General features: G+C 46.2%; 5 non-coding genes across 5 annotated transcripts; 4 read left to right on the forward strand and 1 right to left on the reverse strand.

Annotated features, from left to right (window-relative positions):
- The first annotated feature begins 2,591 nt into the window (after positions 1 to 2,591).
- LOC140287638 (U5 spliceosomal RNA) lies at positions 2,592 to 2,705 on the forward strand. The gene has a single exon (XR_011911771.1). It is a non-coding gene; the product is annotated as a U5 spliceosomal RNA (small nuclear RNA).
- A 308-nt stretch (positions 2,706 to 3,013) lies between these two features.
- On the forward strand, positions 3,014 to 3,197 carry LOC140287631 (U2 spliceosomal RNA). The gene has a single exon (XR_011911765.1). It is a non-coding gene; the product is annotated as a U2 spliceosomal RNA (small nuclear RNA).
- Positions 3,198 to 5,476: 2,279 nt separating this feature from the next.
- On the forward strand, positions 5,477 to 5,590 carry LOC140287635 (U5 spliceosomal RNA). The gene has a single exon (XR_011911768.1). It is a non-coding gene; the product is annotated as a U5 spliceosomal RNA (small nuclear RNA).
- A 316-nt stretch (positions 5,591 to 5,906) lies between these two features.
- LOC140287629 (U2 spliceosomal RNA) lies at positions 5,907 to 6,097 on the forward strand. Its single transcript, XR_011911763.1, has one exon. It is a non-coding gene; the product is annotated as a U2 spliceosomal RNA (small nuclear RNA).
- Positions 6,098 to 8,732: 2,635 nt separating this feature from the next.
- Positions 8,733 to 8,923, reverse strand: LOC140287645 (U2 spliceosomal RNA). Its single transcript, XR_011911776.1, has one exon. It is a non-coding gene; the product is annotated as a U2 spliceosomal RNA (small nuclear RNA).
- Between the last annotated feature and the right edge of the window lie 161 nt (positions 8,924 to 9,084).

Genomic DNA, 9,084 nt, shown 5'->3' on the forward strand with positions numbered 1-9,084 from the left:
TTCACACCTTTTAGTAGCGGAACAACTCTGCTCCCGCTATTGATTGTGTACAATCGGGTATTTTAACCTTTTCTTACCTGCTTTTTGCCAACTATGGTCGGACATTCACACCTTCTTACAGCGGAACACCTCCGCTCCCTCCTTTGATGGTGTATGTTCGGGCATTCGAACCTTTTCTTACCCGCTTTTTACAAACTATGGTCAGACATTCACACCTTCTTGCAGCCGAACACTTCCGCTCTACCTTTTAGTGTTCTATGGGGTATTCACACCTTTTTTTTCACCGCATTTTATAGATTATGGTTGTAAATTCTCACCCACTCTTATCCGAAGACCTCTCCTCCTGCTTTGGTTAATATATAGTCGGGCATTCGAACCTTTTCTTACCCGCTTTTTACAAATTATGGTCGAACATTCACACCTACTTGCAGCCGAACACCTCCGCTCCCGCTTTTGATGGTGTATAGTCGGGCTTTCGAGCCTTTTCTTCCCCGGTTTTTACAAATTATGGTTGGACATTCAGACCTTGCAGCCGAAAACCTCCGCTCCCTCTTTTGATCATACATTGTCAGGCATTCGCACCTACTTGAGGCCGAATACTTCCGCTCCACCTTTTAGTGATGTATGGTTGGCATTTGCACCTTTTCTTACCCTTTCTTACCCTACTGATTGCTTAAGATTAAGTTGTTTTTTCTCAAACTACAACATTTTTTTAATTGTTGAAACTTGATTTGAAGTGGATAAATAAGGAGGACAAACAGTTTTGAGTCAGGCTGATAGAAGGAATTAATTTTATAGCAAAATCTGTATTTCGTCATATGTCGAGAGATGCTTATTGCTGAAGAAGTACAAAGTACAACGTTGTTTATCGTTGAAACTTGATTAGACATGAATAAATATGAAGGACAAAGCAGTCTTAACTTGGTTAGAGTTAAGGTTTTATAGGAGAATCCGAATTCGTGCATAACTCGTAAAATAGAGCTTATTTTCGGATTCCTGAAGAATGAGTCTGGTTCTTTCTCATAATACAAAGTTTGTTGTTTATTGTTGAAACTTCATCAGAAGTGAAGAAATAAATGAATGCCTATCAACAAATGTGGGATCTAAACTCTAGTGCTTCCTCTAAAATAATTTCCTTTCTCAATTCAGAAATGTGTGTGTGTAAGTTACAACACCCGTGACACCAAAACGGCTTTCTTTTCTCTCTTTTCTCTACACTCTGCACTGTGAGAACACACACCAAATCAGAAAGGCTTTTTTCTCTCTTTTCTACATTATGGACTGTGGGGACACAAAACCGCTCTCTCTTTTTTTTTTTGATTGTGTGCCAGGGCGTTGTCTCACGTATTAGATTATGCTTACGATACGAATGGGTTTATCAGTCACATCAGAATCCATACATACTGATCCTCCCGTAATAAAATGGTCGGATCTTATCAAACACACTTTGTTTCTTGTGACAATCAAGTCAGCGAAACAGCGTATACACGTCAAGACACTGAATCAAGTTTGCCACAAGAACTCATAAGTTTGGCAGTATTACTCTGCCGTCAGCAATCATACACCCATTTTATTTTCGTGAGACATGTGCAGGCACCTGTTCATCTACTGTTCTATCACTATGAATTAGTTTATCTATTATCAATAAGGATACTTCTACAACTACTATCAAAGTATGTCCAGACTTCTTATGTTGTCAGTTGCTATATATGAATAAGTGGGTAGCTACTGACAAGCATTAAGCATGTCACACAGCCCAAACATATAACATTTCAGGACACACCACACAGTTAACAACCACCGTGAAGTGTCAAAGCCCAAACATGTAACATTCAACAGGACACTTACACAAGACATTCTAATCAAACAGTCAGACAACATACAAGAACATATACCCCAGCCGGCATTGCTCCCTGCCTATTTTCCTACAGCTCACTATGTGTGCGCACACCTTTATTCACAAACTCTTCAACTTATACTCTTTTACCAAAAGCTGCTACAGCTCGATTGGCCGAATACCCTTAGATCCTATTTCGGTGAATTTGACATCTGCCTTACATGTAACAGATTAGCGGTTTAGCAGTTTTAATTTAGTTTGAGTGAAGGAATTCATTTTATAGCAAAATCCGAAATCGTGAAGAACTCATGAAAGTAAGCTTATTCTCGGATTCCTGAAACTTTAGATTTGCTCTTTCTTTTACTGCAAAGTACAACGTTGTTTTTTTTTTGTTTAAATCTTTCTAGACATGGTAAATATGAAGGACAAAGCAGTTTTAACATAGTTTGAGTGAAGGAATTCATTTTATAGATAAAATCCCAAGAGTCTGCTGAGAAAAGAGAGTGAATGCGAAGTAGACTTTAACACGGCTCTGGGAGCGAGCCGAGTGTGGGCTAACCGGGAGAATTGCTTGAAAGAAACGCGACACCGAATGAGCGGTCAGAACAAAGCCTCAATACGGTGTTCCCGTGGTGTTTTTGTTGCTGCCTTGTCGATTGCACAGGGGCAAGCGTTTCAACCAAGCAACGCTCACCATGGGGAAGGTGGCTATGGCAACTAGCCTGATGCCCTGCTCCCGCAGTGACGGATAATCGTACTCTGGTTTCTCTTCATAACATACAAGTCTTTCGCCTTTTACTAAAGACTTTCGTGGAGAGCAGCACTAATGAGTTGTTTCTATTTTTGGCAGGCTTTACCTTTGCGGGTGAAGCCCTTTCTGTCTGTGCAAAAGAAATCTTGTTACTGTGCAGAGTGACTTCTCTGAGTAGAGTCGCCTTACTTGTTGCGATTGTGCCGATGTTCGAAGCTGGAGTGCAAAGTTGTTGCTTGAATGGTGCTTGCTGGAGCATGCGGGAGTGCAAAGTTATACCATTTAAAAGGGCTGAAGAGTGCTCAGTGCAGCGGGTGGGCGGAGGTGCAACGTGACACTCTGGCCACCTATGGCCATAAAAAGAACACTGCTACAAGTGCGCATTGTGCCAGCAAGGGCCCTCGGACCTGAAACAGTGGACAGTTATCGCTTCTCGGCCTTTTGGCTAAGATCAAGTGTAGTATCTGTTCTTATCAGTTTAATGTGTCCTCTATACGAGGACTACATATTAAATGGATTTTTAAGAATAGGAGTTGAAAAAGAAGCTTGCTCCGTTCACTCCAAGCATCGACCCAGTACTGCAGTGCCGCTGGGAACGGTGCGCTCTTCTCTGCTCTTGTGAAAAAGCAAACAGCGGTGCAGGATGGAAGTTTCAGGGAGCCCAAGATGAAACTTTCTTTTAATCTGCTGAGAAAAGAGAGTGAATGCGAAGTAGACTTTAACACAGCTCTGGAAGCGAGCCGAGTGTGGGCTAACCGGGAGAATTGCTTGAAAGAAACGCGACACCGAATGAGTGGTCAGAACAAAGCCTCAATACGGTGTTCCCGTGGTGTTTGTGGCTGCCTTGTCTTTTGCACAGAGTAAAAGACAAGGCAGCCATCGAATAGGGCCCGATTGTTCCTACTTGGTCAGCCGAGGAGCAAGGGGGGGGAGCAAGCGTCTCAACCAAGCAAATCTCACCAAGTAGGAACAATCGGGCCCTATTCGATTGCTGCAACACCTGAAAGAGATATTGATGCGAGACCCGATCAAAAGCTTTTTCAAAGTCTAAATTTAAGATGACAAGCCGGGTGTTTCTGTCTCTAGCGTAATCAATGATGTCTCGAATCAGTTTGAGGCTGTCGGTGAGTTGTCTCTCTGAGATGGCACAAGCCTGGTCTGGGTGAATTACCTCCTCTAAAACAGAGGACATCCGTGTCGTTAAAACCTTGCTAAAAAGTTTACAGTCAAAGTTTAAAAGTGTGATGGGCCTCCAATTCTTTAGGTCAGTCTTATCATTTTTATCAAAAGTGAAGAAATAAATGAATGCCTATCAACAAATGTTGGATCTAAACTCTAGTGCTTCCTCTAAAATAATTTCCTTTCTCAATTTAGAAATGTGTGTGTGTAAGTCACAACACCCGTGACACCAAAACGGCTTTCTTTTCTCTACACTCTGCACTGTGAGCACACACACCAAATCAGAAAGGCTTTTTTCTCTCTTTTCTACATTATGGACTGTGGGGACACAAAACCGCTCTCTCTTTTTTTTTTTATCGTGTGCCAGGGCGTTGTCTCACGTATTAGATTGTGCTTAAGATACGAATGGGTTTTATCAGTCACATCAGAATCCATACATACTGATCCTCCCGTAATAAAATGGTCGGATCTTATCAAACACACTTTGTTTCTTGTGACAATCAAGTCAGCGAAACAGCGTATACACGTCAAGACACTGAATCAAGTTTGCCACAAGAACTCATAAGTTTGGCAGTATTGCTCTGCCGTCAGCAATCATACATCCATTTTATTTTCGTGAGACATGTGCAGGCACCTGTTCATCTACTGTTCTATCACTATGAATTAGTTTATCTATTATCAATAAGGATACTTCTACAACTACTATCAAAGTATGTCCAGACTTCTTATGTTGTCAGTTGCTATATATGAATAAGTGGGTAGCTACTGACAAGCATTAAGCATGTCACAGAGCCCAAACATATAACATTTCAGGACACACCACACAGTTAACAACCACCGTGAAGTGTCAAAGCCCAAACATGTAACATTCAACAGGACACTTACACAACACATTCAAATCAAACAGTCAGACAACATACAAGAACATATACCCCAGTCGGCATTGCTCCCTGCCTATTTTCCTACAGCTCACCATGTGTGCGCACACCTTTATTCACAAACTCTTCAACTTATACTCTTTTACCGAAGCTGCTACAGCTCGATTGGCCGAATACCGAATAATCCTAATTCGGTGAATTTGACATCTGCCTTACATGTAACAGATTAGCGGTTTAGCAGTTTTAATTTAGTTTGAGTGAAGGAATTCATTTTATAGCAAAATCCGAAATCGTGAAGAACTCATGAAAGTAAGCTTATTCTCGGATTCCTGAAACTTTAGATTTGCTATTTCTTTTACTGCAAAGTACAACGTTGGTTTTTTTGTTTAAATCTTTCAAGACATGGTAAATATGAAGGACAAAGCAGTTTTAACATAGTTTGAGTGAAGGAATTCATTTTATTGATAAAATCCCAAAAGTCTGCTGAGAAAAGAGAGTGAATGCGAAGTAGACTTTAACACGGCTCTGGGAGCGAGCCGAGTGCGGGCTAACTGGGAGAATTGCTTGAAAGAAACGCGACACCGAATGAGCGGTCAGAACAAAGCCTCAATACGTTTTTCCCGTGGTGTTTTTGTTGCTGCCTTGTCTTTTGCACAGAGTAAAAGACAAGGCAGCCATCGAATAGGGCCCGATTGTTCCTACTTGGTCAGCCGAGGAGCAAGGGGGGGGGGGGGGGGGGGGAAGCAAGCGTCTCAACCAACCAAAGCTCACCATGGGGAAGGTGGCTATGCCAACTAGCCTGATGCCCTGCTCCCGCAGTGACGGATAATCGTACTCTGGTTTCTCTTCATAACGTACAAGTCTTTCGCCTTTTACTAAAGACTTCTGTGGAGAGCAGCACTAATGAGTTGTTTCTATTTTTGGCAGGCTTTACCTTTGCGGGTGAAGCCCTTTCTGTCTGTGCAAAAGAAATCTTGTTACTGTGCAGAGTGACTTCTCTGAGTAGAGTCGCCTTACTTGTTGCGACTGTGCCGATGTTCGAAGCTGGAGTGCAAAGTTGTTGCTTGAATGGTGCTTGCTGGAGCGTGCGGGAGTGCAAAGTTATACCATTTAAAAGGGCTGAAGAGTGCTCAGTGCAGCAGGTGGGCGGAGGTGCAAAGTGACACTCTGGCCACCTATGGCCATAAAAAGAACAGGGGTGTTAGCGGACAAGTGCGCATTGTGCCAGGAAGGGCCCTCGGACGTGAACCAGTGGACAGTTGTCGCTTCTCGGCCTTTTGGCTAAGATCAAGTGTAGTATCTGTTCTTATCAGTTTAATATCTGATATGTCCTCTATACGAGGACTACATATTAAATGGATTTTTAGCAATAGGAGTTGAAAAAGTAGCTTGCTCCGTTCACTCCAACCATTGACCCCGTACTGCAGTGCCGCTGGGAACGGTGCGCTCTTCTCTACTCTTGTGAAAAAGCAAACAGCGGTGCAGGATGCAAGTTTCAGGGAGCCCAAGATGAAACTTTCTCTTAGTCTGCTGAGAAAAGAGAGTGAATGCGAAGTAGACTTTAACACGACTCTGGGAGCGAGTCGAGTGCGGGCTAACCGGGAGAATTGCTTGAAAGAAACGCCATACCAAATGAGCGGTCAGAACAAAGCCTCAATACGGTGTTCCCGTTGTGTTTTTGTTGCTGCCGCTGTTTGCTTTTTCACAAGAGCGCACCTGTTGAGGGGGGGCCTGGGGGGGCCTGGGTGATGGTGGGTCTCAGGCCCGGGCTGCTGCGACTGGTGTGACCGGGTGGTTTGTTTGTTTGTTTTTTGTTGTTGTTTGTTTGTTTTTTGTAGAGGTCCTCCGGAGTGGGGTTGGGTTGAGTGGGGTGGGGCGGGATGGGTACCTTCTGGGGGTACAGTAGCTCCCAGAATATGGTCGCTGCAGGCCCCGAGCCTGGTGGACATCAGGCCCTCCTGTCCTGTGTTGGCTCCCTTTTAAAAAGTACAGAACTTAGAACAGGTCTAGTCCCTGGCTTTCGGCAGAACTGTCTTCTTTACTTTTTTTTTTTTTCCCCTTATCGTGTTCAGCATTATGGCAGCAGAATTGTAGTCTGAATACCTTTGATGCCAAACAGATTTGCTTTGCCAAGGGAAGTTTTATAAATGTAAAGCTCCCCTTGATGCCCATTTATTTATTTCTGTTTACAATATATGACATGTAATAGAACTGAACCGGACCGGGGGACAAGGAAAGAAGAAGAGGAAAGAAGAGAAAAACAGAACATACATCGCATACAACACAGCTGTGGATATAGATGACCTGAGACGACATGATAATACATCAACTGCTTAGCGACCATGCTACTGGACTAATGAATGTGGTTGTGTGTGTGTGAGAACATGCAACACCCAAGGCACAGGACCTACATGATAACCGTGCTTAGTTATGAGTGTATAAGCGTACAGGGCCACAATCCACAGCCCCCCCAAGCAATCAGAAGCAGGCAGAGAGGGCCACAAGACCCAGGCCACCAGCAGCCCCCACAGAGCACAGAACCCAGGAAGCCCACCGCAGGGGCAACCACGCATCCACCCAGAAGACTGCAGAGGAAGCCCCCGGAAAGAGCCCCCATAAGCATAGGGCAGAGGCCCTCCGGGAGCCAGGGGCAACAGCCCACCGACGTCGCCAGGCCCCAGCCGCCCAGACATGGGCCGTGCACTGGATCCGGGCCCCAGGAGCCCGAGCGCCCCCAAACCCCCCGACAGAGGCCCCACCCAATACCCAGGAGGGCCAAGCGCCCCAGACAGCCACACAGTGGGTCAGCGCCTGCCCCAGCACCCCTGGCCAAGTGCCCTGGGAGTCAAGACGTGCCCACAGGTGGGTGAAGTCGCGAGCAGCGGAGAGAGGCCACGCCGCCCCCCCCCATCGGGAGAAGCACAGGCAGGCCAGGCGACAGCAAGTCCAAGATCCAGGCCCAATCATTACCACACACACTTTCATGTCCCATACATCCACACGTCCTCCCTCCCTCGACTCCGCTGGGGTGTAGTGCAGCGGGCACACCAGGGGGCCAGCAGCCCCCCAGCCACCACAGACCCCAAACCAGCAGAACAATTAATTAATCCTCCTGGCCCCTCCCGCCCCGAGCAGCAACCAGGAAGCAGGGGTGTGCGAAGAAGACCCCTCCCCTCACCCTTCTGGCTCTTCAATATTTTCTAATAGTGAGCAATTAAAATTGAGGGGCAGCCAAACTTGTAGAACTGGGAGCGTGGCCCTCTGGGCAGCCTACATACCCAAAGAGCCCCGCCCACCAGATGCCACTCAGTGTAACCACCCCCCAAGACCTAATGTGTGTGTGTGAGTGTGTTTGATAAGTAGTAATGTCTAAGGTGTAATTAAAACAGGGGTGGGAACTGCAGAGTGCAACTACTGCAGAGTCCACTACACCCCACCGAACACACACGCCCCCAAAACCCTTCATGTGTGAGTGTGTGCTGTGTACAGGAGCCAGAAGGGAGAATGGGGATATACACTGGGGGCAGCCAGGGACTGGCTGCAATAGGCATCCCCGCTACCAGGGAGCCAACACAGGACAGGAGGGCCTGATGTCCACCAGGCTCGGGGCCTGCAGCGACCATATTCTGGGAGCTACTGTACCCCCAGAAGGTACCCATCCCGCCCCACCCCACTCAACCCAACCCCACTCCGGAGGACCTCTACAAAAAACAAACAAACAACAACAAAAAACAAACAAACAAACCACCCGGTCACACCAGTCGCAGCAGCCCGGGCCTGAGACCCACCATCACCCAGGCCCCCCCAGAGCCCCCCTCAACAGGTGCGCTCTTGTGAAAAAGCAAACAGCGGCAGCAACAAAAACACAACGGGAACACCGTATTGAGGCTTTGTTCTGACCGCTCATTTGGTATGGCGTTTCTTTCAAGCAATTCTCCCGGTTAGCCGACACTCGGCTCACTCCCATAGCCGGGTTAAAGTCTACATCGCATTCACTCTCTTTTCTCAGCAGACTAAAAGAAAGTTTCATCTTGGGCTCCCTGAAACTTGCATCCTGCACCGCTGTTTGCTTTTTCACAAGAGTAGAGAAGAGCGCACCGTTCCCAGCGGCACTGCAGTACGGGGTCAATGCTTGGAGTGAACGGAGCAAGCTACTTTTTCAACTCCTATTGCTAAAAATCCATTTAATATGTAGTCCTCGTATAGAGGACATATCAGATATTAAACTGATAAGAACAGATACTACACTTGATCTTAGCCAAAAGGCCGAGAAGCGACAACTGTCCACTGGTTCACGTCCGAGGGCCCTTCCTGGCACAATGCGCACTTGTCCGCTAACACCCCTGTTCTTTTTATGGCCATAGGTGGCCAGAGTGTCACTTTGCACCTCCGCCCACCCGCTGCACTGAGCACTCTTCAGCCCTTTTAAATGGTATAAC

This window comes from Leuresthes tenuis, unplaced genomic scaffold (assembly GCF_036924035.1).
Source record: "Leuresthes tenuis unplaced genomic scaffold, fLeuTen1.0.hap1 SCAF_160, whole genome shotgun sequence".
NCBI classification, from domain to species: domain Eukaryota; kingdom Metazoa; phylum Chordata; class Actinopteri; order Atheriniformes; family Atherinopsidae; genus Leuresthes; species Leuresthes tenuis.